The sequence below is a fragment of the Onychomys torridus genome, unplaced genomic scaffold, assembly GCF_903995425.1.
Source record: "Onychomys torridus unplaced genomic scaffold, mOncTor1.1, whole genome shotgun sequence".
Classification (NCBI taxonomy): domain Eukaryota; kingdom Metazoa; phylum Chordata; class Mammalia; order Rodentia; family Cricetidae; genus Onychomys; species Onychomys torridus.
In genome coordinates, this window is record NW_023411269.1 from 18,942 (window position 1) to 45,100 (window position 26,159).

A 26,159-nucleotide genomic window follows, 5' to 3' on the forward strand; every position below is an offset into this window, starting at 1 on the left:
TCTCACCCTGGCCATCAGGAATGTTGAAAAGGTGGAGCTATGTGTACACAAGAAGATATGGACCAAAAGCAGACTGTAACTTATGTCAGCAATTAAATCCTGAACATCGGCCACACTGCATGCAGTTGGGATAATTCAGGATGAGACCTGAAGAGAAACGTGGAGGGATATTGTGTGGTACTTGACACTCTTAAGAGTTTTGATGCTATTTTTAGCTGCAAACCTTTTAGCAGATGGAGCGGTTCTGAGATATCCATCTTGGCGTGGGAAAAGACAACTTGCCTTGAGCAAGTGGTGAGAGTCAAAAGTCCTTGTCAGTGAATCACGCTGTGAGTTTCCTCTCTGGTCCCTGGAAACAGGGTCTTCCCTATTGTAAAGTTCCTTGAGAGAAGACTCAGGCTTCATTAAGGAAGGAAACTGGGGCCTTGTACATGAAGCAGACATGTGTTGAGTGACTTCCTGGGATATATCACTGAATTTTGAGTTTTTTTTTTTAATTCCTGATCTAGTACCGGAGGATTATTGTATTATGGGAGATGTGGATCCATGTGTCCACATCTTTAGGGGCATTCTTTTCTTGTGACCATGTCATAAAATAAGTCTCTGAATATAGTTTTTGACCACTGTGGTCTGTGAAATAGTCCTAGGACCCCTCTCTAGTAGGCTCTGGGAAAATGCCATCAGTTCAGCTGGAACCCCAAATAAATTATGCATAAATTGACAGATATCCATCGTGACTCCTTCTGTTAAAAATGGCTCAGAAGAAATCTTCTTTTCCATAGTAGTTCCCAGAACATTTCCCAGCATCAGCATATTGGAGAGGTATTTCCTAGGGAGTCGCTGCCTACAGACATAACTTTCCCAGACATTCTGTTGTCTGCCCAGGAAAGACTGAATAGAATTTCTTTGAGACCCTAATCCTGCCTGAAACTCTGAGGGTAGTAATCTCAGTAGACACAGAGAATAGCTCTGGAATGAATTGCCAAATTCCTCCATTTGTTTCTTTTTGGTTGCTTCCTTGGATAGGACATCTACTTCCCAGATGTTAGGACATAGGAGTCCCACAGTGTTCCCAATATCAGAGGGAAGTACCAAGGGAAGGGTTGATGAACAGAACATAATAGTGTCTGTATAGGACTCTGTAGATGGTAAAATACCATCAGCAAAGTTCTTCATCGCCAAGGCTCTTGATACCTCCGGCATTCCAGAACCCTGAAGGGGTCCTAACTCAGTTGTTTTGACAGAACTTGAAATAAATGGGATTGAAGGGCTATGTATGAACCTAGAGAAGTAATTTTGTGCTTGAGACTTTTCTGATGTTATCATGTCTGAGTCTCTATCATCACACACCTGTCTTTGATTCAAATCTTCAATTTCCATTACTTTTGGAGATTATTTTGATCCCTAGAGATTTTTCAGCCTGAAGCCTTTGCTCTTGAGTTTCCTCAAGTGGAGATGTTTGCTGTAAGATTAATTCTGCAAAATTCTCTTGAATTGGAGTTTGTTCCGTAGGTTTTAGCATGTCTTGAAGATGTGGTCTTGGGAGTAAATTCAAACCATTCTTTAGTTTTACTTTAATGCTAGGTTTTGTGGCAACTCCTATTTGTTCTATAGCCTGAGGATTTGGTCCTGGAGCCAGCTCTTCAGATTTTACCATCAGAAGCAGTGGTTTGGGAACCAATATAGTCTTTATAACTTGAAAGCCCAGCAACTCTATTGTTTCTAAAACTTAATGTGTTGACACTGTGATTCATTTCTTAGATTGCACATTTTGTAGCCAAAGATTTGAAGCAAATTCTGCCAATATTACTCCATGCAGTTTGGGAGTCAAATCAGCATGCTTTGTCCCTTGAGAGGTTGGCTTCGGTATCACCACAAAGTATAACTAGAAGTGGAGGTCCCGAGATGTAGTGGATAGGCATCCCAGCATTGGCCTGGAAGTTCCAACCCCCACTGAGGCTTCGGTAATGGTCACACCCACAAGGCGGGGCAGAGGAGGAAGGGGAAGACTAAGGATCGGGAAGGACTCACTCTCTTGGTTCCGGGACGCGGGACGTGAGAGGTGGACCGAGCAGAGTTCTCCAGTGAACGCCGCCAGACTACCCGATACCTTTGCCAGACTCTGCGACCTACCCCTTCATTTGTAAGTTACCCCACAAAATAAACTTCCCTTTTAACTACGTGGAGTGGCCTTAATAATTTCACCAATACCGAGATAACTTCCTCAGATTTGGAAACACTGGGGAGATCAGCCATGTCTTTGTGGATTCTGTCACTTGTACTGATTGTTAAATAGTTTATAATTTCATCCAGTGATTTTATTGGAGTTATGTTTGAAGTCCCCATGCTTACATCCTGGGGCTTTGTTAGCCTACCTGCTACCTCCACTGGCTGCCATGACTCAAAAGTGAGCTCCTCAGAGTCTATATCTCCCACAACTTGACTGGCTTGCTGGGTTGACAACTCTAAGGATTCTTTTATTTGCAGCCATGGCTTAGAGGTCAAACTTACAGACTCAGGAATCTGAGGTCCCTGTCCTGGGGTTATCCCTGAAACAGACTCTGGAACATGATAGGATGGGCTTGGTGGCCATGCTAGAGATTGTTGTTCCCTTTGAGATCTTTTCTCAGAGTTCACCACACCAGGTCCTAAGTCATGAGGACATGGTCTTAGAGATTTTTCAACACGTCCAGTCTATTTACTGGCTTTGAAGTCACACTAAGAAATTCTTTCCCTGGTCTTACCTCACAAGTTAGTATCTTTACTTTTGCAACATGATTCTTGAGGTCAAAGTCAGTCTAGTAGTTTCTGTGGCTTGTTCTGTTGTTAACTCCTTGTAATCTTTAAATTGAGGCCACAAACAAGAAAGCAACTCCAGAGTTTCTGGGCTCTGGAAGCTTTTCTGTGGGGCAGTTCTGAGGACTTCAAATCTGGATCCCCTAGTGTTTGAGTCAGATCAACAGATTCTGGTTCTTGAAGATTGAGCTACTGAGGCATCACTAATGATTCTATGACTTTATCTGTTGGTTTGGGTGTCAACCTCATAGATTTCTCTATTGTTTCTAGGCTTTTATGTCCCAACCCTTTTGTCATTTCTGAAGATCCTGCATCTTGATGATCTGGTAGTGAAATAAAATCCACCAATTTAGAGAATTGGCGCCACATCTTCTCAGTATAGTACGCCAACTAGTGCCCTGGTCTATATATCACTTGAGAGGATTCTATAATTTGATCACGTGTTTGGGGATTTTGGTTCTCATATGTCACATTTTGAAGGAATGGTCTTGGTGATAACCCCACAGAGGTTCCAGTGTGCAGCAGAGACACTGAGGACAATGTCACATGTTTTACACTTTGTCCCTATGGCTCTGAAGTAAAATCTGTCGGTTTCATACATTGTTGCTATGATACTGGAATCAAATTTGAAAATTTGACACTAGTCAGTGCTGGTCCTGCTAAGAACTCCCTGGTGGACTCTGCTGTTGATACCATTAATTTCTTATTTAAAGGAAACTGTTGGCGACCCATGCTTGGCTGTTGGGAGCCCAGCCTCAGTGGCACAGGCTTTACATCTTGAAAACATGGCTCTGGTGCAAAGCAACACTTAGCACATTGAGAACAGTGGCAAGGAGTGAACTCTAGAGAATTCACACTTTGAGTGGGTGACCCTGGCTTCAACTTCACAGATGTAACATTTTCAAAACAAGGTTCAGGTGAAAATTCCTCACTTCTTAAAGTCCTGCAGACTGCAGCCAGGTGTCAGTATCACAGAATTTGTAAAACAAATCAATGGCTGTTATCTCATGTCTGGAGACATTCTATCTTCAGGCACTGGGGTTGGTGAAACTCCCACAGATTTCACACCATTTGTTGGAGGCTTCAAAGAAAACATGGGTTGTGTGGTTTGCTGCTGTATCCAAAGTTGCTTCTTCAAAAATGGGATCTCTTGAAACTCTGCCCCTACCTTTAAGAGAGATGACATCACATCTTGAAAAGATGGTCCACAGTTCAACAGAACAGATTTTGGACATTGAGATTCTGATCCAGGCATCAACTCAAAGGACTTCACGTTTTGCAACTGTGGCCCTGAACTAAGCTTCACTGGATTTATGCATTGTAATTTTATTCCTGGATTTAATTCAGAAAAATTCACACGTTGTACCTGTGGCCCAGGGTTGTATTCTACAGGTGCTACATCTATCATATTTGACTCTGGATTAATTCAAACTTCAGATCTTGCACATGTTGTCCTTGGTTAACTATTACAGGCATCTCTTTTAGAATTCCTATCTCTGGGTTCAACTCACAAAACTTCATACCTTGAAGTTTCAGAGCTTGTAAATGTGGCCCAGGGTTGTATATGGTAGAGTTTACAGACTGTGACTCTTGTCTTCGAGTACAGGCTGAAGAATCCATATCTTGAAAATGTTTTGGTACTGTACCAAACAGAATTTACACACATAATTTGTGGTGCTGGAAATGTTCTACCATGATTCATATCAAGAAGTGGCTCAAGACTACACCTCTTAGAATGTTCACACTGAGGGTTTTGGCCTGGAGTTGGTGCGGAAGGAATCACACCTTGCAAATGTGATTTAGGATTGCATCCAGTAGTATCTACACACTGAATGTGTGGTCCTAGAATTGATGCCCATTGATTCACACCATGCAAATGTGCTTCAGGATGGCACGCAGTGGAAGTGACACACTGAGGACTTGGCCCTGGGGAGCATGCTGAATTCACACACTGAGTACTTGGTCTTAGGGTGGATACAGAATAATTCACACACTGAAGACTTGGCCCTGGGGTGCATGCAGAAGAATTCACACAGTGAGTACTTGGTCCCAGGAAACATACAGAAGAATTTGCACTCCGAGGTCTTGGGCACATTTTGTGTTCTGCCATTGGATACCATAACATTTTTACAGCAAATCTGTGGCCCTACACTCAGGTCACAGAACGCCCTAACTTGCAGTCAAGGCTCATGCTTGAATTCCAGCAATGGCTCATCAGGCAGCTTGGTTTCTGTGCATACCTCAGAAGGTTTTATCTCTTGCAACTGTCACTCAGGGTTGAACTCTAAAGACTGAAGACTTGTTCCCAGGCATAACTCTGAGGACATCACATCTTGCAAATCTTGCTCAGAATTGAATTCCATATATCCAGGTCCTGAGGCTTTGCACCTGATTCTGATGACCTGATATGTTGCCAATGTGGCTCATGACTGAACACTATGGGTTTTGTATTTTGAAGTAGTTGCTCTTGACTTAATTTTAATTTGTGATTCTTCACCATGATTGATCCCTTCATGTCTGGACATATGTGGGCTCAGACTTCACACGTTTCAACTTTGATCTACAGTTCACTACCTCAGGTTCATACCTTGAAGATGTAATTCTGGTGTTAACATAGGTAATGTCCTATCCTGTACCTGAGCAGTTCCAATTGCAAAGGTTCCCTGGCAAGTGCCTTACCAAATGTCCACGGTAAAGATTTTACTTCTTGCCACAGTGGCTGATCTACAAAGCCCACAGGTTTCTCTTTTTCAAGTGTGTCCTCTGAAATCACTTCAGAAGACTTCATACCCTGTAAGCATAGGCCAGAACTGACCTCCATAGATTTTCCATATTGAAGCTTTGTCCCCAGAATTGACTTAGAATATTTCTCATCTTGTAACTGAGGGTCTGAGTTTAACTTCCCAGAGTCCCCATTTAGGGTCTTGGACTCCACTATCACACCGTGTAACTGTGGCCAACAATTCTTGAGGCTTCCTGTCTTGAAGCTGAATACCTAGCATGAACTTTCCACATTTGAAACCTCGATGCTTGGGCTCTGGGATGGGATCAGAGAATCTCACATGTTGCAAGCATGGTCTTACCTTTATGTCTACTGACTTTGCAGGTGGTGGTTGTGGTTGTGGTTCTAGAATCTTTGGCCGCAGTATAAATCTGATGATCTGGTTTCTGGCCCCAGGGAACATGGGTTTTCCCCCTGAAGAAGTAGCCCTTGATATAACTTTGGTAATAGGACACTTGGTAAGTTTGGCCCTGGCATCAAATCCGATTTGACACTTAACTGCTGTGGGCCTAGATTTAAATCCACAGATTTCACATTTGGGGTCTGTGTCCCCTCAATCAGTTCCTTTGGTGATAAACTTTGTAGATGTGGCTCTGGTTTTGTCTTTTCAGGATCTACAGATGATGATTGTATTACATTTGCAGAGTTCTCATTTTGCAACTGTGATTTTCTATCCATTTGCCTAGACTTTACTTGGTGGAGCTGTGGCCCTGGATCACATCTTCAATATGTAGTTTAGGTCCTGTAGTTAGTTCTGTAGGTTCTACAATTGCACAGGTGGTTTGGGGATCACTTCTGCAGATTTCAAATTTGGGGCAAAGGACTCTGATTTCTCACCTTGCACTCCTGGTTCTAGACTAAACTCCAGAGATCTCACCTCTGAATGTAGGTCTACAATGGTCCCCTTGGGTATCATCAACTTTAGAGAATGTCAATCTGAAGGTCTCTGTGTCTTCATATTCTGGTTTCAGAGTTATTTCCGATGGGTTAGTAACTTCTGAACACCGTTCTAGAGTCACCTGAACAAACTTCACATCTGGGGGCTGTGGCTCTGGGGCCTTCACTCCTGAGTTCATATTTTGCACTTCTGATTCTAGTAGCAAATCCAGAGTATCTTAAATTGCATCTCCTGATTCTGAAGTCTCTTCCATCTCTTGTACCACCTGGGTCCCAGTATCAAGCGTATCTTGGAGTGGTGTTAAGCTCATCTCCACAGATTCTGAGGTCTGGCTCAGTGGTGCTGGAGTCATCCCTAATGATGATTTTCGCAACGGAGCACATTCTTCCACCTGACAGCAAGGTTCAGAGATCACTCTTGCTTCTGAGGCTGGATGCTGTAGGGTCAGTCCTTCAGGTTCTAGGAAATTATAACTTGGTCTGGGACTCACTTCTAAAGATTTTGTTGCATTGAAGTGTGTGCTTGGGATCAGTTCACCAACTTCCATACTCTCCACCAGTGCCTCAGGAATGAGACTCCTACCTTCTACCAATGGAGTCTTTGTATCCTCAAGCAATGGTACAGGCGCTATCTTACCAGAGCCGGTGCTTTGTGAACATGATTCTGGGGTCAAGTTCACAGATTTCTTATCTTCAAGGGATGGTCTTAGAGTCAACTCCACCATTTTTACATCTCCTTGAAACTCCTGTGATAGGGCTGAAAGAGCTTCTTCCATACCTTGAGACCTAGAATCGGGGATCAAATGCACTGATTTATTACTTTGCAACTCTGGACCTGGGGCCAACCGTGCAGACTTTTTGTTTTGGGATTGTGGCTCAACTGTCAGTTGACCAGATTTCACATCTTGAAACTGAGACTCAGGGGCTGATGGCACAGATGTCTCTCTTTGCAGTTGTAGTTTGGGGGTTAATTCCTCATGTTGCGCATTCTGCTGATGTAGTTCTGGGGCCACATCTATACATACCACTGTTGAGATTGGTGGTCCATATTTTTCCACTTCTGGGACTAAATCTGTGGTCCTGTCCACAGATTTCATACTTTGCAATCTTGATCTGGGATTAGGTGATGAGATTTTACATTCTGTAGTGCTGGGGATAAGTCCGTGAAATCTATAACCTTAGACTGTGGGATTGTGCTTCCCCCCAAATATTCCATTTCCTGAAGCAGTGCTATGACTGGCACTAATTCAGCATCTGAAACTTGATGCTTTTGGCCCCTTCCTATAGGTCCTGTACCGTGACCTGATGCTGCTGGGATCGTTCTCATGGATTCCATTATTTGATGATGTGTCTGTGGCGTCTCTACAGGATCCTTCACTTGTGGCCAGTTCAACCCCACAGTTTCTGCCATGTTGTGACTTTGCCTTGGGCTCACCTCCACACATTTTAAGCCTTGGTGCCATGGGGTGAACTCCGAAGGGTCTGTGACCTGATGAGACAGTCCTGGAGTCAATGACACACACTCTGTGCCTTGAGGTTGTGGCATAGTCCCCACAGAGTCTCCAAACCTGACCCTGTAACCCAGAATGAAATTGCAGAGACTCTTTGACTTGAGGCTCTACAACCTGTAGTGGTGTGATTGTTCCCGTGGGAGATGCCTGGACTAGCTGGCTCACCTTTAGAGCATGCAGGGATTGACATTGCAGTAGTAGCTCATCAGTCATTCCTGATGGTTCCAGGACTTTAGATGGTGGCTGTGGAGTTATGCTTCTAGATTCTACAGTTCCTATTGGGACAGTAGAATTTGGAACATCTGGTTGATCTGACCCTGAGGTCAAATTTTCAGCTGGAGGCTGTGAGCCTCGGATCAGAGCCCTAGATTTTGTAACGTGTAGCTAGCTGTCTTAGTGGAGTTATCTGCATGAAATCCGTGGCTTTTGTATCTTCAATGGCTTCAGGCAGTGCACTTGAGCTAATTTCCATTGCATTTTGATATACTGGACTGGGAGTAATCCTGATGTGTTTTGTGGCTTGATTCTGTGACCCCAAGGTCATGGTCAGTGTTCCCATGTCTCCATGACAAGGCTGGGGAATCATTTCCACAGCTTCCACAACTGTCTGCTGTGACCCTAGACTCATACTCCCTGGTCTTATGGTTTGATAGTTATGCAGTGTGTCTGTTTACTGATTCCATGACTTGGCATTGTGGCTTTGGGGCTATTCCTACTGGTTATATGACATGGGGACTTAATTTGTCAATCATCCCCATGGAATCCATGGCGGGAAACAATGCCACAGGAGTTACCTCCTGGTTATCTGTGACTTGACTCAGATTTGAGGCCATGCTCTTTAATTCCGTGGTTTGATGCTGAGGATGGGTTACTTTTATTGGTTCAATTACTTGATTCAGTGGCTGAGGAGTTATACTCACGGTTTCTGCACGATCTGGCAGCTGTGGGGAAAACCCCTCAGAGTCTATCACCTCTGACCGTGATTCTGGGGTTTTTCCCATTATGTCCATAACCTAAAGCAATGCCAATGGAGTGACCTTTATGCGGTCTGTGGCACAACATGGTATCTTGGGTGTCAGCTCCACATAAGTTAGTTGCGCCATACGTGTCTGTATCTTTGTTTCTATGACCCTCTGCTCTATATTCAGCTCTAACAGGTCCTTTGAATCCTTTTTCACTAAAGCCTTTTCTTCCTGAACACCTAAATTTCTGGGAGATGGAGGGCCCGTTGATATAACTAAAGGATTATATCTAAGTTCTTGGTGCTCATCCCTGTTTGAGGGAAATGGCTGTGACATGACTGGTTCTGTCCTATGGACTTCAGAATTCACCCCAATGTTCATGTGAAGATGCAATGATGGAGGATCTGGAGCTGTGCTGGTATTTTGCTCAGCACTCTGAGGAATGGGTGTAGCTAACTGAGTTTTTGGGAGCTCTTCTTCAGGGACTCCTTGTACATCCATCAAATGATTGAGTATGTCCCAGGATTTCTTCACAGGCAGAGGCACCACTTCTTGCTGCAAAGTAGAAACCTTCTGAGACATATGCCTTTCCAGTTCTCCTCTGATCAAAGGAGAGAGCTGGAGGGGAAGGAAGGGAGGAAGAACTGCCAAATTCAGAGAAAGATCTGATTTCTCAGGATCTGTCAGCTAAGAAGTAGGCAGGGATGTGCCATGGTTTCTGGGCATAGATGGTTCCTTTGGGGAGGAAACAGGTATACTATCACTCTGGAATTGCCAAGCTGTTCCTTCAGGAAACATTGGAAGATAAGACAGGCTTGAGCTGTTGTTGGATGATGCAGAGGACATGCTGTAGTCAGTAGAAGGCTTTCCTTTTTTACAGGAATAGCTGGGTAGAACGGCCTCCTGAACTACAATGTCAGAGACAGAGGAAGAAGTCACATCTCGGGATTCTGAAACATTCATCTCCATAAGTGTTGATCTGAGAAACAAAGAGAAATGTTTTCATTTTCTTTGGAATCAGTAGGGGGAAATTAGAGAGAAGGAAGAGAGTATTTATTTCAAATCCAAAATATTTTTGGTGTAAGGAAGAGATGAGGGAAAAGAGGGGTTGCATTCACAAACATCAATTATTTATGTAAAGAATTCCTCCACCAGGAGCAAAGTAGACGAGTCTGTCTGTTAAGTACATGCTGTACAAATAGAGAAGCTGAGTTCCATGCCTAGAACCCACAGGAAAATAAAAGAAAATAGTGCCCCAATACTGGGGAAGCAGAGACAAGTAGATGCCCTGAACCTCACTGGAAGGCCAGTAATAACTAATGAGTCCCAGGGATTGACTCGATCTCACAAAACAAGGTGCACAGCTCCCCAGAAATGACACCCAAGTTTTACCCAATACATACACACATACACACACACACACACACACACACACACACACACACACACACACACACCTGTGCATGGCATGACCTGAGTTTGTTCCCTAAGACTCACATGTTGGAAGGAGAGAACTGATTCCTGTGGCTTGTCCTCTGACTGCCACATACATGATGTGGCACACAAGTGCACACATGCACAAAAATACAAACGAATAACATATATACATATACATATATGTACACATATATACACAGTTGTGCCTAGAGAGTTAACTCAGCTGTTAAGAGCAGTGACTGAGTGACTTCTCTTCCAGAGGACCCAAGTTTGAATCCCAACACCCACATGGTAGGCCACAAACATCTGGAACTCCAGTACCACGGGATCATATGAACTCTTTTGCTCTCTGTGAGCACCAGGCATGCATGTGGTGCACATACTTACCTGTGGAAACATATCCATATACATAACATGAATAAAGCTCAAAAAGAATTTCTCCACTGCTCTTCAAACTAACTTTTTTCCGTTTCCTCCTTCCTATACTCTTTCTTTCCTTCCTTGCTCCTCCCTACTCTCCCCCCTGCCTAGTAACTGTTTCCAGACCTTGCATTATCCAGATGTTGGAAGATCTGTTGAGGACTCATGTCTATTGACAAGAATACATATTCTTGGGTCCAGTCGGTAGGAAGTCCTGAAATACTGGACACAGCAGAGTATGTCAGTGGAACTGAAGTGACTTTACAGTAGGAATAGAAAGTTAATTTAGGAAGAAGGCAATTGCTCTCAGAGTAAATGAAGTCAGAGTACCAGGTATTTTGAGTATAGCGTTTACAATGAAGATGGTATCACTGAAGGATTTCTATTCCTGTGGTGAACCCCAATGAACATAAACAAGTTGCAAGCGACAGGGCTTGTTTCAGCTTACAACACTCAGGACCTACTCCATTGCTGAGAGAAGTCAGGGTAGGAACTCAGGGCAAGATGGATCCAAGAGTCAGGAGCTGATGCAGAGACCATGGAGCTGCTTATTGGCTTACTTTCATGGTTTGCTCACCCTGCCTTCTTGTACCACCTGAGACCACTAGCTCATACATGGTACCACCCACAGTGAGCTGGAACTTCCCTCATAAATCATCAATTAAGAAAATGCATCCAGGCATGGTAGCACATGCCTTTTATCCCAGCACTCGGGAGGCAGAGCCAAGAGGATCTCTGAGTTCAAGGCGAGCCTGGTCTCCAGAGAGAGTTCCAGGACAGCCAGGGCTACATAGAGAAACTCTGTCTTGAAAAGAAAGAAAGAAAAAAAGGAAAGAAAATAAAAATAAGAAAGAAAATATACCACAGGCTTGCCCACAGGCAATCTGGAGTAAGGGGGTGGGAAGAAATTAAGGTTCCCTCTTCCAAAATGATGGCAGCTTATATCAAGTTGACAGGAAACTAGTCAGCACAGGTATTTGTCACAGAACAGTCTGTAGACAGATTCTGCTCACCGTGTCAGATCAGATGCACTGACATTCATCTCTGTTTCTTCCAACTGTGACACTGTAACAGAAGCAAAGAAACTGTTAGCATAGTGCCTGCTGATGTCATCTAATAGAACCCCCTTCCGTTAACAGTTAGGGGAGCAAAGATGAAGAAGTCACACCCATCGTGAAGCTGATGAGCAGTACAGCCCAGCTATCGAGGTTTGCATTGCTTTTTTTTTTTTTTTTTATGGAGCTGAGGATCGAACCCAGGGTTTTGTGCTTGCTAAGCAAGCGCTCTACCACTGAGCTAAATCCCCAACACTTTGCTTTGCTTTTAAAGCTTACTATCCTGTCTTTGTCATGTACTAGAAGTCACCCATTGAGAAGCCACAGAATGGGAACGCAGCACTGGGTGAACACAGAGATCCTGATACATCTTTCCCTTCAAAGATGTCTATCCCACATCCTCATCTGTGGTAGAGGAATAAAGGTACTGGACCTCCTGCACCAAACTCTTGGTAGTTGATCTTTGTCCATTCTGCTCTCCCATACTTTGGGCTCTACATGAAGATGTAGGACAGAGAAGCCCGAGGAAAGGAGACAATGGAGGATGGAGTGTCTGACTGACTTTGGAAGGAAAGATGTCAGAGAGATGGGCGTACTCTCCAGGCACACCCTCTTTTACAGGTTTCTTCCACTTCAAGTGGAAAGAGTCCTAAAGCAGGTCCACAGTTCATCAGTCATCAGCCTTGAGCTGACTGATAAGGATAGAGTCATTCTGACCTGTTAGTTTCCGGATCTGTTTTAGAGATCTGTTTTGTTCTTGGAAGCCTAGAGAAACACACAAAGAGAAACCAAGTCATGTTTTCATTCTAGTTTGGGGATTTTATTGACAACACATCTCCTCTTATCTAGGGGATATCGATATGTTTTATACCACATTAGTTGTGGTCTGCAACCATACCATTAGTTACCATCTCATTTATTTATTTGTGAATAATGGATTAAATAGCCTAAGGGACCAGCAAGATGGCTCTGTGGGAACAGGTGTTTGACACCAATTCCGATGACATGAGTCCCATCTCTGGAGCCCACATAGCAAAAGGAGATAAGCAATCTGCCCAAGTTGTGCTCACCTCCTCGTGCATGCCATTTGTCCATACATGCACCCACATGCAAATTAATAAGTGTTTAAAAATCCTAAGTCCTAGATTACTGTGTATAGTCCTGAGACTCTAGAGGTAAATATGAGTCCTGTGCTCTAGAGACTTGCATTAGAAAGGAAAACAGCCAACTAAACAGGTAAGATGCCTGTGGGAGCCAGCAAAATTGCTCAGTGGCTGAAGGCACTGGTGGCCAAGCATTGGCAACCTATGTTCAATCCCTGTGCCCACTATGGTAGATTAAAAAAAAACTGACTTGTTTAAAATACTCTGGACTTGAATGATATAACCTGTTTTGATGTTCAAGCTATCTGTGTATTATTTCTCCTGCAGGTGTACTTAAAATATTTTTACATTCAAAAAATGGACAAATACTATAGAATTGTATTACATGAAATATATAGAATATACCAATTCATAGAGACAGAGAGATTAGATGTTATCTCAAAATGGAGAAAAAAGAAATATAGATCAATGATTACTTCTTAAGTACAGAATCTCTGTTTTGTGTGATGGAAAAGCCCCACAAAGGGACAGGAGTATCAGGACATAATATCATGAATGTAATGAATGAATACATTTTTTGTTTTTGTTTTTGAGACAGGATTTCTCTGTGCAGCTCTGCGCCTTTCCAGAATACACTTAGTAGCCTGGTTGTCCTCAAACTAACAGAGATCCACCTAACTCTGCCTCCTGAGTGTTGGGATTAAAGGCATGTGCCACCACCACACGGCATGAATGAATACAATTAATGTAATTAATGAATATCACAAATACAGTTATTGAATGAAATCAATGAATACCACAAATGTAATTAATATAATGAGTATAATTAATGAATACCATGAATGAAAATTGATTAATTAATTAACAAATAAATGAAAAGTAAGGTCTGCTAATTGCCTAAAGTAACCACAAACAGAAGTGTAAAGGAGCAATTTACTGGACCAAAAATTAAGACATACCACAAAACAAGTTCATAAGAACAGGAGCAGGCAGTTGGGATTTAAAACGAAAAAAGTTCTGAAGTAATCAGGATGCAGAGGCAGAAGCATTTCTGTGCATTTGAGGCTAGCCTCGTCTAAATAGTGAGTTCCAAGACAGCCAGGGCTCTATGGAGAAGAAACCTGTCTCAAAAGAAACAAACAAAATCCTCAAACCCAGCTCTGAAATAGATTCACCTCCATATGGCAGCTTAATTGAAGAGAGCTCCACATAGTGACATATAATGATTCCGTATTTGTGCTAAGTGCTGTCAACATGCCAAAATCTAGAATCATGTGGCTCTGTGCTTCTGAGCATGCCCATGGAGAGCCTTCTTGATAGCCATACCTGGGGGACGCCATTCTCTGACTGGGGTCCTAGACTGTGTCAGTGGGGAAAGAGAAGTGAGCTACAGTTTGGACTCATCACTCATCTCCACTCCTTTACTGCAGATGCAACGGGACTCACGAGCCTAAGCCCCTGCACCTGTGACTTCCTCTACCATGATGGACCAATGGACCATAACCTTGGGTGATGGTGAGCTGAAGTGAACCCTTCCCCCTGTTAAGGCTCTGTTGTTATGGCATTCTGTCACAGCCACAGAGTAGAAACTACGACTGTGGCAAACAATGAGAAAAATAAAAGTGGGTCATTTCTCAATATGGAATTCAGAGACGGACCCTAAGTGGGTTGAGAATTCAAATGTTGAGGGCCTGGAGAGATGGTTCAACCACATGGTGGCTTATAACTAACTCCAGTTTCAGAGGATCTGATCTCTTATGACCCCAGGAAGTACCATGCAACATGTAGTATACATGTACACTTATTTGTGGGCAAAATCCTCATATACATAAAATTTTTAAAAATCTCAATTTTTATGAAAGAATTCAAGTAAGAAAAATGTGAATTTTGTTGTTGTTGTTGTTTTCATATTTCAAGACAGGAGAGTCTCTCTGTGTAGATCTTACTACCCTGGAACTAACTCTGTAGACCATGATGGCCTCAGACTGTGAGATCTGCCTACCTCTGCTTCCTGATTGCTGGGATTGAAGTTGTGCACCACCTCTTTACCACTCCATCCTCCCACTCCTGGATAGGAATGTGAATTTTAAAGAATTCAATTTTGAAAGACTGGAACAGAGAAAATAAATACATTAAAAAATTGGTTTGGGATTTAGTTCAGTGGTAGAGCACTTGCCTAGCAAGCACAAGGCCCTGGGTTCGATCCTCAGCTCAAAAAAAAAAATCCCTACCACGTTGGACAATGAACTAATTAAAGAAAACTTTTTAAAAACTGTAATTGCTAAAATAGATCTTAAATTTCTCATCATACGCAGGAAAAAAGTCTGAAGTGAAAATGTATTAACTAGTTGATTTAATTATTATGCAATGCATGAAGCAAAACATATAAAGCTTCATAAATAGGTATTTGTTAATAACATTATTCATTTGTATGTGTATGAATGTTTACTTGTATGAAAGTGAACCGTATGCCTGGTGCACCTCTGAGTCCAGAAAATGGTGTCAGATCCCCTGGAACTAGAGTTGCAGATGGTTGTGACACACCATGTGGATTCTGGGAATTGAACCTGGGTCCTCTATAAGAGCAGCAAGTGCTCTTAACCACTAAGCAATCTCAGCAATTAATATCATTTTAATCCAGCAGAAAACACCCTCACATGCTCATTTACAAGTTCTAAGTGACAGGTTTACCACTTATTCCTAGGACCTGGGGACTGCCAGCAAACTTGTCTTCACACTGAAAAGTATAAGGCCTGAAATGGAGTCCCCAGAAACCTTTAGCCACAGGCTGCTTGTGTGGTCCACAGTCTACATCATTTACTTCTATTGCTGCCCCAAAAGAGGGCTGATGAAGGAACAGTTTAGTTTGGCCCACAGTCTGAGGGTGCAGAGCATCATGGTGGAGAAGGCAGGCATTAGCTGCTCATATTCCAGTCACAGTCAGAGGGAGATGACTGGTGGTATACATTCAGCTCACTTCCTCGGTTTTATTCCAGACCACAGCCCATCCATAAACTCCCTCACAGGCATGCCTGCAAGTGTGTCTCATAGAAAACTGGAGATAGCATCATGTTCACATGAACGGAGTGGTCCTCCAAACACCCTCAAACCATGAATTTTAAAGTGTTTCTGGATTGATGGTGCCATCATTAAAGGCAGATGAAATGCTTTGAGTGAATTCCTAGGCTTCCAAACCGACTGTAAAGCCAGGCTATGATGGCTCATGCCTGTAAACTCTCCACACTGGAGGCTGACATAAAAGAATTACCATGAGTTCGAGGCCATCTTAGGATGTCTAGTAAGTTCCCCGCTAGCCTGAGCTACAGAATGAAATCCCATCTCAAAACAAAACATCTGAACTTCAGGGGTGAATGCCTTTAATCCCAGTGATGTTTATGAAATATATATATATATATATATATATATATATATATATATATATATGAAAAAATCTCTCCTATTCAATTGAAAGTTCCATGTGAAGGATCTGAAGAAGGTACCTATGTGCATGCAGCAGGGATAGAATTGATCCAAGAAACACAGGAGCTACCATAAGAAGAGCCCAGAAGGCAAGGGCAGCGAGAGTGCAGGAAGACAGTACTTGAGGATTATCAACACTGAAGAATATAGAAACCCTGTACTCTCAGCTTCATTTTCCAAGAGTCTAAAAACTGCTATGTTTGTATGTATGTTTGTGTGTGCATATGCATGTCCATGTGGGTACATAAGTGTGCAGTGGTGTGCCTGCTTATGTGGCATGTACACACAGAGGCAGGCCAGAAGTCAACCTCAGGCATCATTCCTCAGGTGCCATCCACCTTGAATTTTGAGACAAGGTCTCTCATTGGCCTGGAGCTTGTCAAGAAGTCTGAACTGTCCCGGCAGGGATCCCCAAGGATACCCCTATCTCTACCCCCCACCCCCAGTGCTGGTATTACAAGAGTGTGCCACTGAGCACAGATCTCTTACATTATTCTAGGGATGGAAGTCAGGTGCTCTGGCTTGCAAAGCAAGTTCTTTACTGACTGACCGAACTCCTCATCCCTAAAAACTGCTTCAAAGCAGTCTGTTCTTTGACTTAATAACTAGAAACTTGTGAGAACTGAGAAGCATTGATATGTAAGTGTTAGGACAGCAGAAGCCAAAAAACAGCTGAATTAAGGAGATTCAAAAATGCTGAAAACAGAGGAAGAATAAGACGAAGAAGAAGAAGAAGAAGAAGAAGAAGAAGAAGAAGAAGAAGAAGAAGAAGAAGAAGAAGAAGAAGAAGAAGAAGAAGAAGAAGAAGAAGAAGAAGAAGAAGAAGAAGAAGAAGAAGAAGAAGAAGAAGAAGATTCTTAATACCTGGCCCCCAAATACAAGAGTTAGCATATCCACATGAGAAGTAAGGGGAAGAACTGCCGTGTTGTTAGAAATACTGGGCAGGAGAAAACAACAGGATAAATTCTTGCATGTGCTATAGGAAAACAAATGCCTATCTAGACTTGTACTTAGTGGAACTACTCAAAAATGTGAGATAGAGTGCAGAAATGTGTTAATAAACATAAACTTAGAATACCTTCTGGGCTGACCAGAACTTACAGAATGATGATGAATCTGAGTATTTGGAATTTTTCCAAAGAATGTATGGAGGTTTAATGTGACAGAGACAAGTGCCCATCAGCGTTTCCTGCAGCACTATCCATAATAACTGAGTTATGGAACCAACCTATGTGTGCAAGAGTGAAGGAATGGATGTTAAATGTGTGTGTATACCCAATGGATGTTTTTTCTTTCACAAAGAACAAGGTTACATAGTTTTTTTAGGAAACGGGATGCAACTGGGACTCCTATAAAGCAGCTGAGCCAGCCTCAGAAAGACCAACATCAAATGATTTTTCTCCTTTGTGGCTCCTAATTTCATAGAGTACATAACCTCACAGATGTAAACATGCCATGAAAGTAGAAATGACTAGAAGAGTTAATGACACTGTGGGGAGACAGTGAAGGAGAGTGGGGAGGGAGGGGACTGTGTGCAATGTAACAGTACCAGATACAGTAGATACACACAGTGAAATGATGATTAAATTATGCAGGACTATGTAAACATAGCACAATGATCAATACACTATACCATACTAATAACACAAAGTGGAGAATTGTCATGGTCATAGCAATGGCACAGAAAAAAACCAAACATGTACTCATGTGGGTTTTTTTGTTTTGTTTTGTTTTGTTTTTTAAGACACTCAACAAAGTAGAAATACCTGGGAACTTCCCCTGACATACATTGGGTCCATTGTTATCCTCCAACTTGAGATGTTGAAATCCTAACCCCCAAGGTAGTGTTATTAGTAGATGGGTGTTTGGGAGGTGGCTACGTCATAAGATGGGAAACTACAAAACGTTATTGTAGAGAGTAAATATAAAGAAGACATCCTTTGTTCATGATCGGAAGGTTTGATAGTAAAATGACATTACCAACACAATCTATAGATTCTTTAGGGATGCTATGTAATCCCTACCCAAGCCCCAATGGCCTTTTTTGCATAAATGAAAACTATGTCCTGAAAATCCCTATGGGATTACAGAGATCCCTCAGGAGCCAAAACAACTTGAAAAAGAACAGTCAGGGCTGGAGAGATAGCTCATCAGTTAAGAGGTCCTCAGATGAGTTCTCAACAACCACATGGTGGCTCATAACCATCTATGATGAAATGCGGTTCCTTCTTATGGCAGGCAGGGATACATGCAGAAAGATTATTGTGTGCATGATTGATAAATATATACATACATACATATAAACACTGATATATACATACATACATATATACATATATATATATATATATATATATATATATATATATATATATATATATATATGTATATATCTGGTTCCCTATTCTGGCAGGCAGGGATACATGAAAACAGAACATATTAATGATAGATAGATAGATAGATAGATAGATAGATAGATAGATAGATAGATAAAAATAAATAAGAACAGTTAGAAGACCCATACTTTACGATCTTAACACTTTGTACAGAGCTGGGTGGTGGGGGTACACACCTTAATCCCAGCACTCAGAAGGCAGAGACAGGTAGATCTCTGTAAGTTTGAGATCAGCCTGGTCTACAGAGTGAGTTCCAGGACAGTCAGGGCTACACAGAGAAACCTGTTTTGAAAAATCAGAAAAAGAAAAAGAAAAACGGTATATAAAACTACACTACTCATGCCGGGCAGTGGTGGTGCTCGCCTTTAATCCCAGCACTCAGGAGGCAGAGGCAGGTGGATCTCTGTGAGTTCTAGGACAGCCATGAATATTTTTTTTTATCTTTAGAGTTCTTTAGTATAATCAAATTCTACTGTGATATACAAAGGCTTAAATTAATTACTCGGTGCAGGATTTACTTTTGGATAATTTCTTTCATGGTTTCAAAGACTAAGGTGATGGACAAAGACTTTACAACACTGATTACATTCATAGAGTAACTCTCCAATATGAATTCTTCTATGACTTTGAGGATAACTGTGACATGCAAAAGTTTGATCACATTGCTTATATTCATAGGGTTTCTCTCCGGTATTTCTGTTTTTGTTAATATAACATAATTTCCTCATTGAATCCTTGGGAATTTCTCATCATGCACACCAATTCCACTCAACTTCCAGTCCAGCCATATCCTCACTTCATCCATGCAGCACCCCCAACCAAAAGAATATTATTTTAAAAAACCAAACCAAACCAAACAAACAAACAAAACAAACCACAATTTGTCTATCTTCCCCACCTTTCCAACACCTCTTCATTTGGCCTGGTGGCATTGATATCCTTGGTGTTCATACACTATACCCTTTTGTACAATCAGCTTTACTTGCAAGTGACCATTGCAATGAGTTTTATTCAAGGTCTCTTGTTTCTGGTATAACTTTATCCCTGGATCCTCACAGAAACTCCTCTTGGATATCCAGCAGATGCCCCAAGTTATGGAGATTCTAAGGGTATATTGTTCCACATAACCAATCCCTTCAGGAGCTCCAGTAGGTCCCAAATGATTACCATGTTAGAGTATTAGAGTGGGCCAACGCCAGGCCTGGCTGTAGGTCTGCACGGTTGTTGAGCTGGTCAGTCTAGTCAACTGGGGTTTCTTCCCTTAGGCAAAGAGTGGATAGAGCCAACTCTCTTATGCCCAAGTCATCAGGGTAAATCCTCCCTTGCCCATGGTGTGGGGTGTGGCCATCTCCCCAGAGTGCAGAGGTGGGGGCCAACTCTCTTCCAATGCCCAATGAAGGGCAGGAGCAGATATCTTGAGTCTAGCCAAGGGCAGGGATGGCTCAGTATGGCCTTCTGATTTCATGACAAATGGTTCCTATGGTGACACATGACACAGGAATCCACGCAGAGCCCTGCTACAGGAGAACCAGAGACCCAGACATTGCCCTCAGCAGGAGCTTGGACCCAAATGACATCCTGGCTCTGGGTGTAAGCATACACCACTCGGATCATGATGGTGACAGCCATGAATATTAACACAGAGAAACCCTCTCCCAACAAAACAAAACAAAAATTATTTTAAAAAGTAGTCCTTTAAGATCAAAGGAATCTAATATTAAAAGTCAACTGATTCTCTACATAGGCACTATGACCATTCAATGCAAAAAGAATAATCTTCAACCAGTGGTGCTGAGGCAACTGGATAACCACATGTAAAGAAATGAAGCTGGGCTTTTACTTCATATCATATTTAAAAATGAACTTGAGATGGAATAAAAGCCTAAATGTAAGAACTATTTAAGTTATGAAACTCTTTCCAGATAATGAAGAGGCGAAGAATTAGACTTGGGGAGATGGTTCAATGGTTAGCAACAGCACACACTGCTCTTGCAGAGGACCCAAGTTTAATTCCTAGCATCCATATCAGACGGCTCACAATCCCCTGTAACTCCTGCTCCAGGGGGATCCAGCACCTCTGGCTTCTGCTGGCACCTGTGCTCATGCTCACACTCACAATTACACAAACTCAATTTTACACACACACACACACACACACCTTTTAAAAAATAATAATAAATCTAAGCAAGAGAAAGGAGTGTAATGGTTAATTTATGCCAATTTGGCTAGGCTGTGGAACCCAGTTCTTTGGCCATATATTAGGCTAGAACATTTCTTTGACAGTAATTTTACATGTGATTAATATTTAAAATCAGTACACTTTAAAGCAGATTGCCTTCCATACTGTGAGTGGGCATCACCCAATCAGCTGAAGGATTTAAGAGCAGAGACCACATCTCCCTGAAGAGGAAAGAATCCTTCCACAAGACTTAAGCACACAAAAGTGTACCCATTTTTCTAAGCCTTTCCTGTCCTGCAGAGTTTGGGCTTGGGACAATGACATTAACTCTTACCCAACCTTGTCTATGAATTTCAGAGGAGATATGAGAGCCTGTTTCTTAACTTTAGTATCTCCTACTTTGGTGTGTGTGTCTGTGTGTGTGTGTGTGTGTGTGTGTGTGTGTGTGTGTGTGTGTGTGCATGTGTTGTGTGTGGTATGTATATGTGTGTTGTGTGTGTGATAAATAACAACCTGGTCTTTGTTCCAGACTCTTAGTACAGAAATCCAAAAACCCTTGCAATTCCATAACTGTTGAGGGTGTCTGTTACATTAATGAGATGGAAATTCGGATTTGCTTCTATTTTTAATTGAGGAAGCTGGAACAATCATCATTCTAAAATATAAGACCTGACCAGTCAATATATTTATGCATAGATGCATAAATCCCAAACAAAATATCAGCAAACTGAATCTAATGAATCTAATTAAAGTATTGAGACCAACATTACAAATGTGTTATATGTATCCTAGGAATTCACAGCTGGTTTATTATATTAAATTCTCATGCAACTCAGTACATTGATTGAATGAACAAGAAAAAAATATATGACCATCTAAATAGAGGCAGGAAATATACTTAATATTTATCACCCAGTATAAAGAGATTTAATTTAAAATTTTAGATGTTTTTTTTAATAAACACCAATTCTTGCTAAAACTTCCTTAATTTGGAAGAGAATATTTGAAAAACCACAGAAAACATTATATGTAACTGGGGGTTAGGTATTTAGCTCAGTGGTAGAGTGCTTGCCTAGCAAGCACAAGGCCCTGGGTTTGATCCTCAGCTCAAAAACAAACAAACAAACAAACATTATACATAACTGGTGAATTACTGAAAAATTTCCTTGACTTAATAAAGAGACAGCTACCCACAACACATTGCTACTGAATATTGTACTGGAAGTCATAATCATAAATGAAGTCAAGCAGAACCAAAACATAAGATTGCAAAAGAGAGGTAATAAAACTATTGTTATTTACACATGACATGATTTAGAGAATATTCTACAGGAGAATAAAGTCAAAATGATACACTTAGCAAAGTTCTCTAAGCAGCTCAATATGAAAAGATCTGTTGTATTCTCAGGTTTCTGCATCATTTATATAAAATGGTACTTACAGGGAGGGTTGGTGGTAGTGCACATCTTTAATCCCAGCACTTGGGAGGCAGAGGCAAGTGGATCTCTGTGAGTTCAAGGTCAGCCTTGTATACAAAGTGGGTTCCAGAGCAGCCAGGGTAACACAGGAAAACACTGTCTCAAAAATCCAAAAAAATAAAAAAGAAAGAAAACAGTATTTACAATGTTATTTACAATATTATACCAAGCTTGAAGATGTAGTTCAGTGGTGGCCTGCTTGCCAAGAGCACAGACCCTGGATTTGATCCTTAGCACTAAAAATAAGTATAGGTAGATATATATGATAGATAGATAGATAGATAGATAGATAGAAACAATAGACACAAACATAGAGAAGATGATGTTAGATAGATAGACAGACAGATAGAGATGATGGTGATAAGTAAAAAATAAAATAAAATGCCATGCCAAATTACACATTATATGCCCTCTGAACTATGTCACCTCTCCCCACCAGAAAACAAATTCGGATAAATCTTAGAACCATCTTCCTCATGGTTCTAGTTCATGTTGAGCTGCTGAAATAGAATACTTGTGATCAGCTCATTTATGAGGGAGAGGGATTTAGTTGGCTTCATGGTTCTAGATGTCTAAGAGCCTAGTGTTAGCATGTCCTTAGCTATGCATGAGGATGTCTAAGAGCCTAGTGCTAGCATGTCCTAGTTGTGCATGAGGATGTCTAAGAGCCTAGTGGTACCATATCCTTAGCTGTGCATGAGGATGTCTAAGCCTAGTGCTAGCATGTCCCTAGCTTACCATGAGGTCTTTGCATAGCCTCAGCTCACAGCAGACAGGGGCAGAGGAGCAAGTGGATGTGTGAGGAAGACAAAAGGGGTCCCGACTCCTGTGGCAGCTAACCCAGTCCTCAGAGAGTGAGGAGCCATGCCTGTGAGACCTTACTCAATCTAGAAAGAACAGCATTAAACCCACTTGAAGGTCACACTTTCCAACCCTGCTCCCCTGGCAAATGCATTTCTACAGGAGTTCTGGATAAATCTCAGCTCACTCACATGAAGTACAAGAGGCAGCAGTGTGTCAACTGACAACATGGAGGGGTGTTATACTTTTTCCTAATCTAAGACTATTATATACATGTGTACAATAAAATATAATCATACCCACCCCTCCCCACTCCAACTTCCCCATATGTACCCCATAATATATCCACCTCCCAACTTCATGCTCTTCTTTTTTATAACCCACTAAGTCCAATTAGTGTTGCCTATATGTGCATGGCCACCCAGCATGGGTATTTGATCAACAAAATGTGTTGGGATTAAAGCTGTGCACCATCACGCCCATCCTAAGGCTTATTGAAGCTAATTAAGAGAAAAACAAGCTGGGCAGAGGTGGCTCATGCCCTTAATCCCAGCACTTAGGAGGCAGAGGCAGGCAGATCTCTGTGAGTTCAAGGCCAGCTTGGTATACAGAGTGAGTCAGGAGACCCAGGGATACACAGAGGAATCTTGTCTCAGAAAATTCAAAACAAGAAAAAAAAAAAAGAGGAAGCCATCTATCTATGTTGTCCCAAGCACCCTCTCCCTTCCATTCAGTTCTTCCTAAGGCCCAGAGGACAGGCATTTAGACAATCCTAGAGGATTCCAGCATGGAGAGAAGGGAGTTTCAAGAGAGTGGCTTTCACGTACCTCTGTCTTGGCTGCCACCTGTGTCTGGATCTGATACCTAGAAAACAACACCCATACTACACAAACCAAGAAACCAAGTAGCATAAGGCTGAGATGTGTTGGCAGTGGGAAAGCTAGACCGCATATTAGCAACATTTCTCAAGCCTATGCCCCTCTCAACTACAGTTTCTGTCTCTAGACTGAGATTTCATGACATCATAATAGACTGTGCCAGGTAAAGTCAGTGCACACTCAGGTCACAGCTGATGCCCTTCCCTGTGGCTGACCTTGGCTCTGAGCTCTAATAGCCAAAGGTCAGAGAAGAATCCATCTATGAATCTTCTAGGGTCCAGCTAGACAAACTGGTCACTAAGGAAGGAGTAGCGATGTAAAATTTCAAAGGTCCTCCAAAATGACCTGTTCTGACTCACATTTTCTTTGGAGCCGGTCACAGTCATAAATTTGGATTGGGTCTATGGCTATAAATTTTAAACTATAGGTTAGAACACAGAGTCAAGTGGAATCTAAGAGAGTTGGGATAGTTGAGGTGGGAACTCTCAGGGACTTTGAGGTGCCTGGTTTTCTAAGTTCATAGGTCTCCATATTTCCTAGTTGCTGTTGACCTGACATACATCACACTAAGTAGTGGGCTTAGAGGATCTACAGTCTCACTGCCAAGTTAGAGTAGTCATGTATCACCACACCCGTCCCGTCCCCTGTACCCACCCACCCACCCCTGTTAGCCCTGGTTGTCCTTAAACTCACTCTGTAGATCAGGCTGGCATTGAACTCACAGAGATCTACTGCGTCTGCCTCCCAAGACCTGGGATGCATTTGCCACCACCGCCCAGCTATCCTTGGATCTTGGTCAAAAGACTTAATGTTTCTTCTCGTTAGAAATGCCTGGGAGCACAGGGAAGTGTTGTACAATGTCAGATGAAGGACAGACTGTCTTCATTTCACCTAGAGCTGCATTGGCTGCTATTGTTTTCCCACAGTGAAAGCAGGGACCTTTGCAGCTTCGTGAAAAACAAGCAAAACATTCATCCTCTTGAGGAGGGGTGGGGAACACACAGCAAACTCTGTGCTCAGCAGCTGCCACACTATCAGGAGGATGTATTTCTTTTTCCCACCTCACCAAACTGTTTTGGGTTCTAGAGACTGGCCTGCAAAAATTTCCAGGTCCTTGACCCCTGCCAGGTTTATGTGATGGCCTCTAGCTTCTTAAAGAAATTGTTTATCTTAGGCGTATAAATGTTTGCGCAGGTGTGTATGTACCACTTGCATGCCTAGAAGTCCAGAGGAGGACAACCGACCATCTGGTGTGACAAGTGGTGCTGAGCCACGTGATGTGGGTGCGGCGAACAGAACTTTGTCCTCGGTTGAGCCATCTCTCCAGGCGCCCCGCCACTGCCCCCTTGGGATAGTGGAACACTCTTAGAGGAGGCTAGTTTGGAACTCACAGTGCAGCTCAGGCTGGCCTCCAAATTGCAGCGATCCTTCTGCCTCCGTCTCCTCAGTGCTGCGATGACACTTCCAGCTTGGTTTCCTTGCACTTTCAGTCACCTAGGCTGAGGCAGCTCGAGCCTGGGGTCACGGGCTCCACTTACGGGGTCCATAACCTCTCGGGCCTAAGCCTATCTGCTTGGAGAAAGGGTTCTGCGTGTTCACCTCCAAGGACTTGGTTTTGCCTCAGACGGTGGAGCGTTTGCATGCAGAACCTGTTTCCAACCTCTGTCTCCCCTAGAGACACCCCAAGTCACCAGGACCGAGGCCGACCCATCTCCATCCATGCCCACAGTCCTGACAACACCAGCGGATCACATCCTCTGCGCACGCTCACACCCGAGTCTCCGATTGGTCGCCTAGGAGCGTGGGATGTTTTCCCAGTATGCTCTGCGCTGCTGTCATGGCTACCCAGTTGTAGCCGAATGCTCACATGGGACGCTGGTCCTGTGGGTGTCTGGCCGGTTCCCGTGGCCACTAGAGGCCAGCGACTTTGGTCCCTCCTCCTTTCGCCTCCTCCTCCTCCCCGTGGGAGGTCCAGTGATGCCGG

At 42.6% G+C, this 26,159-nt stretch overlaps 1 long non-coding RNA gene across 1 annotated transcript; it reads right to left on the reverse strand.

The window, feature by feature from the left end:
- Positions 1–9,911: 9,911 nt before the first annotated feature.
- Positions 9,912–25,923, reverse strand: LOC118575061. Its single transcript, XR_004943844.1, has 4 exons — positions 25,567–25,923; positions 12,578–12,625; positions 11,819–11,870; positions 9,912–9,927 (listed from the first exon to the last, which is right to left on the reverse strand). It is a non-coding gene; the product is annotated as an uncharacterized LOC118575061 (long non-coding RNA).
- Positions 25,924–26,159: the final 236 nt, after the last annotated feature.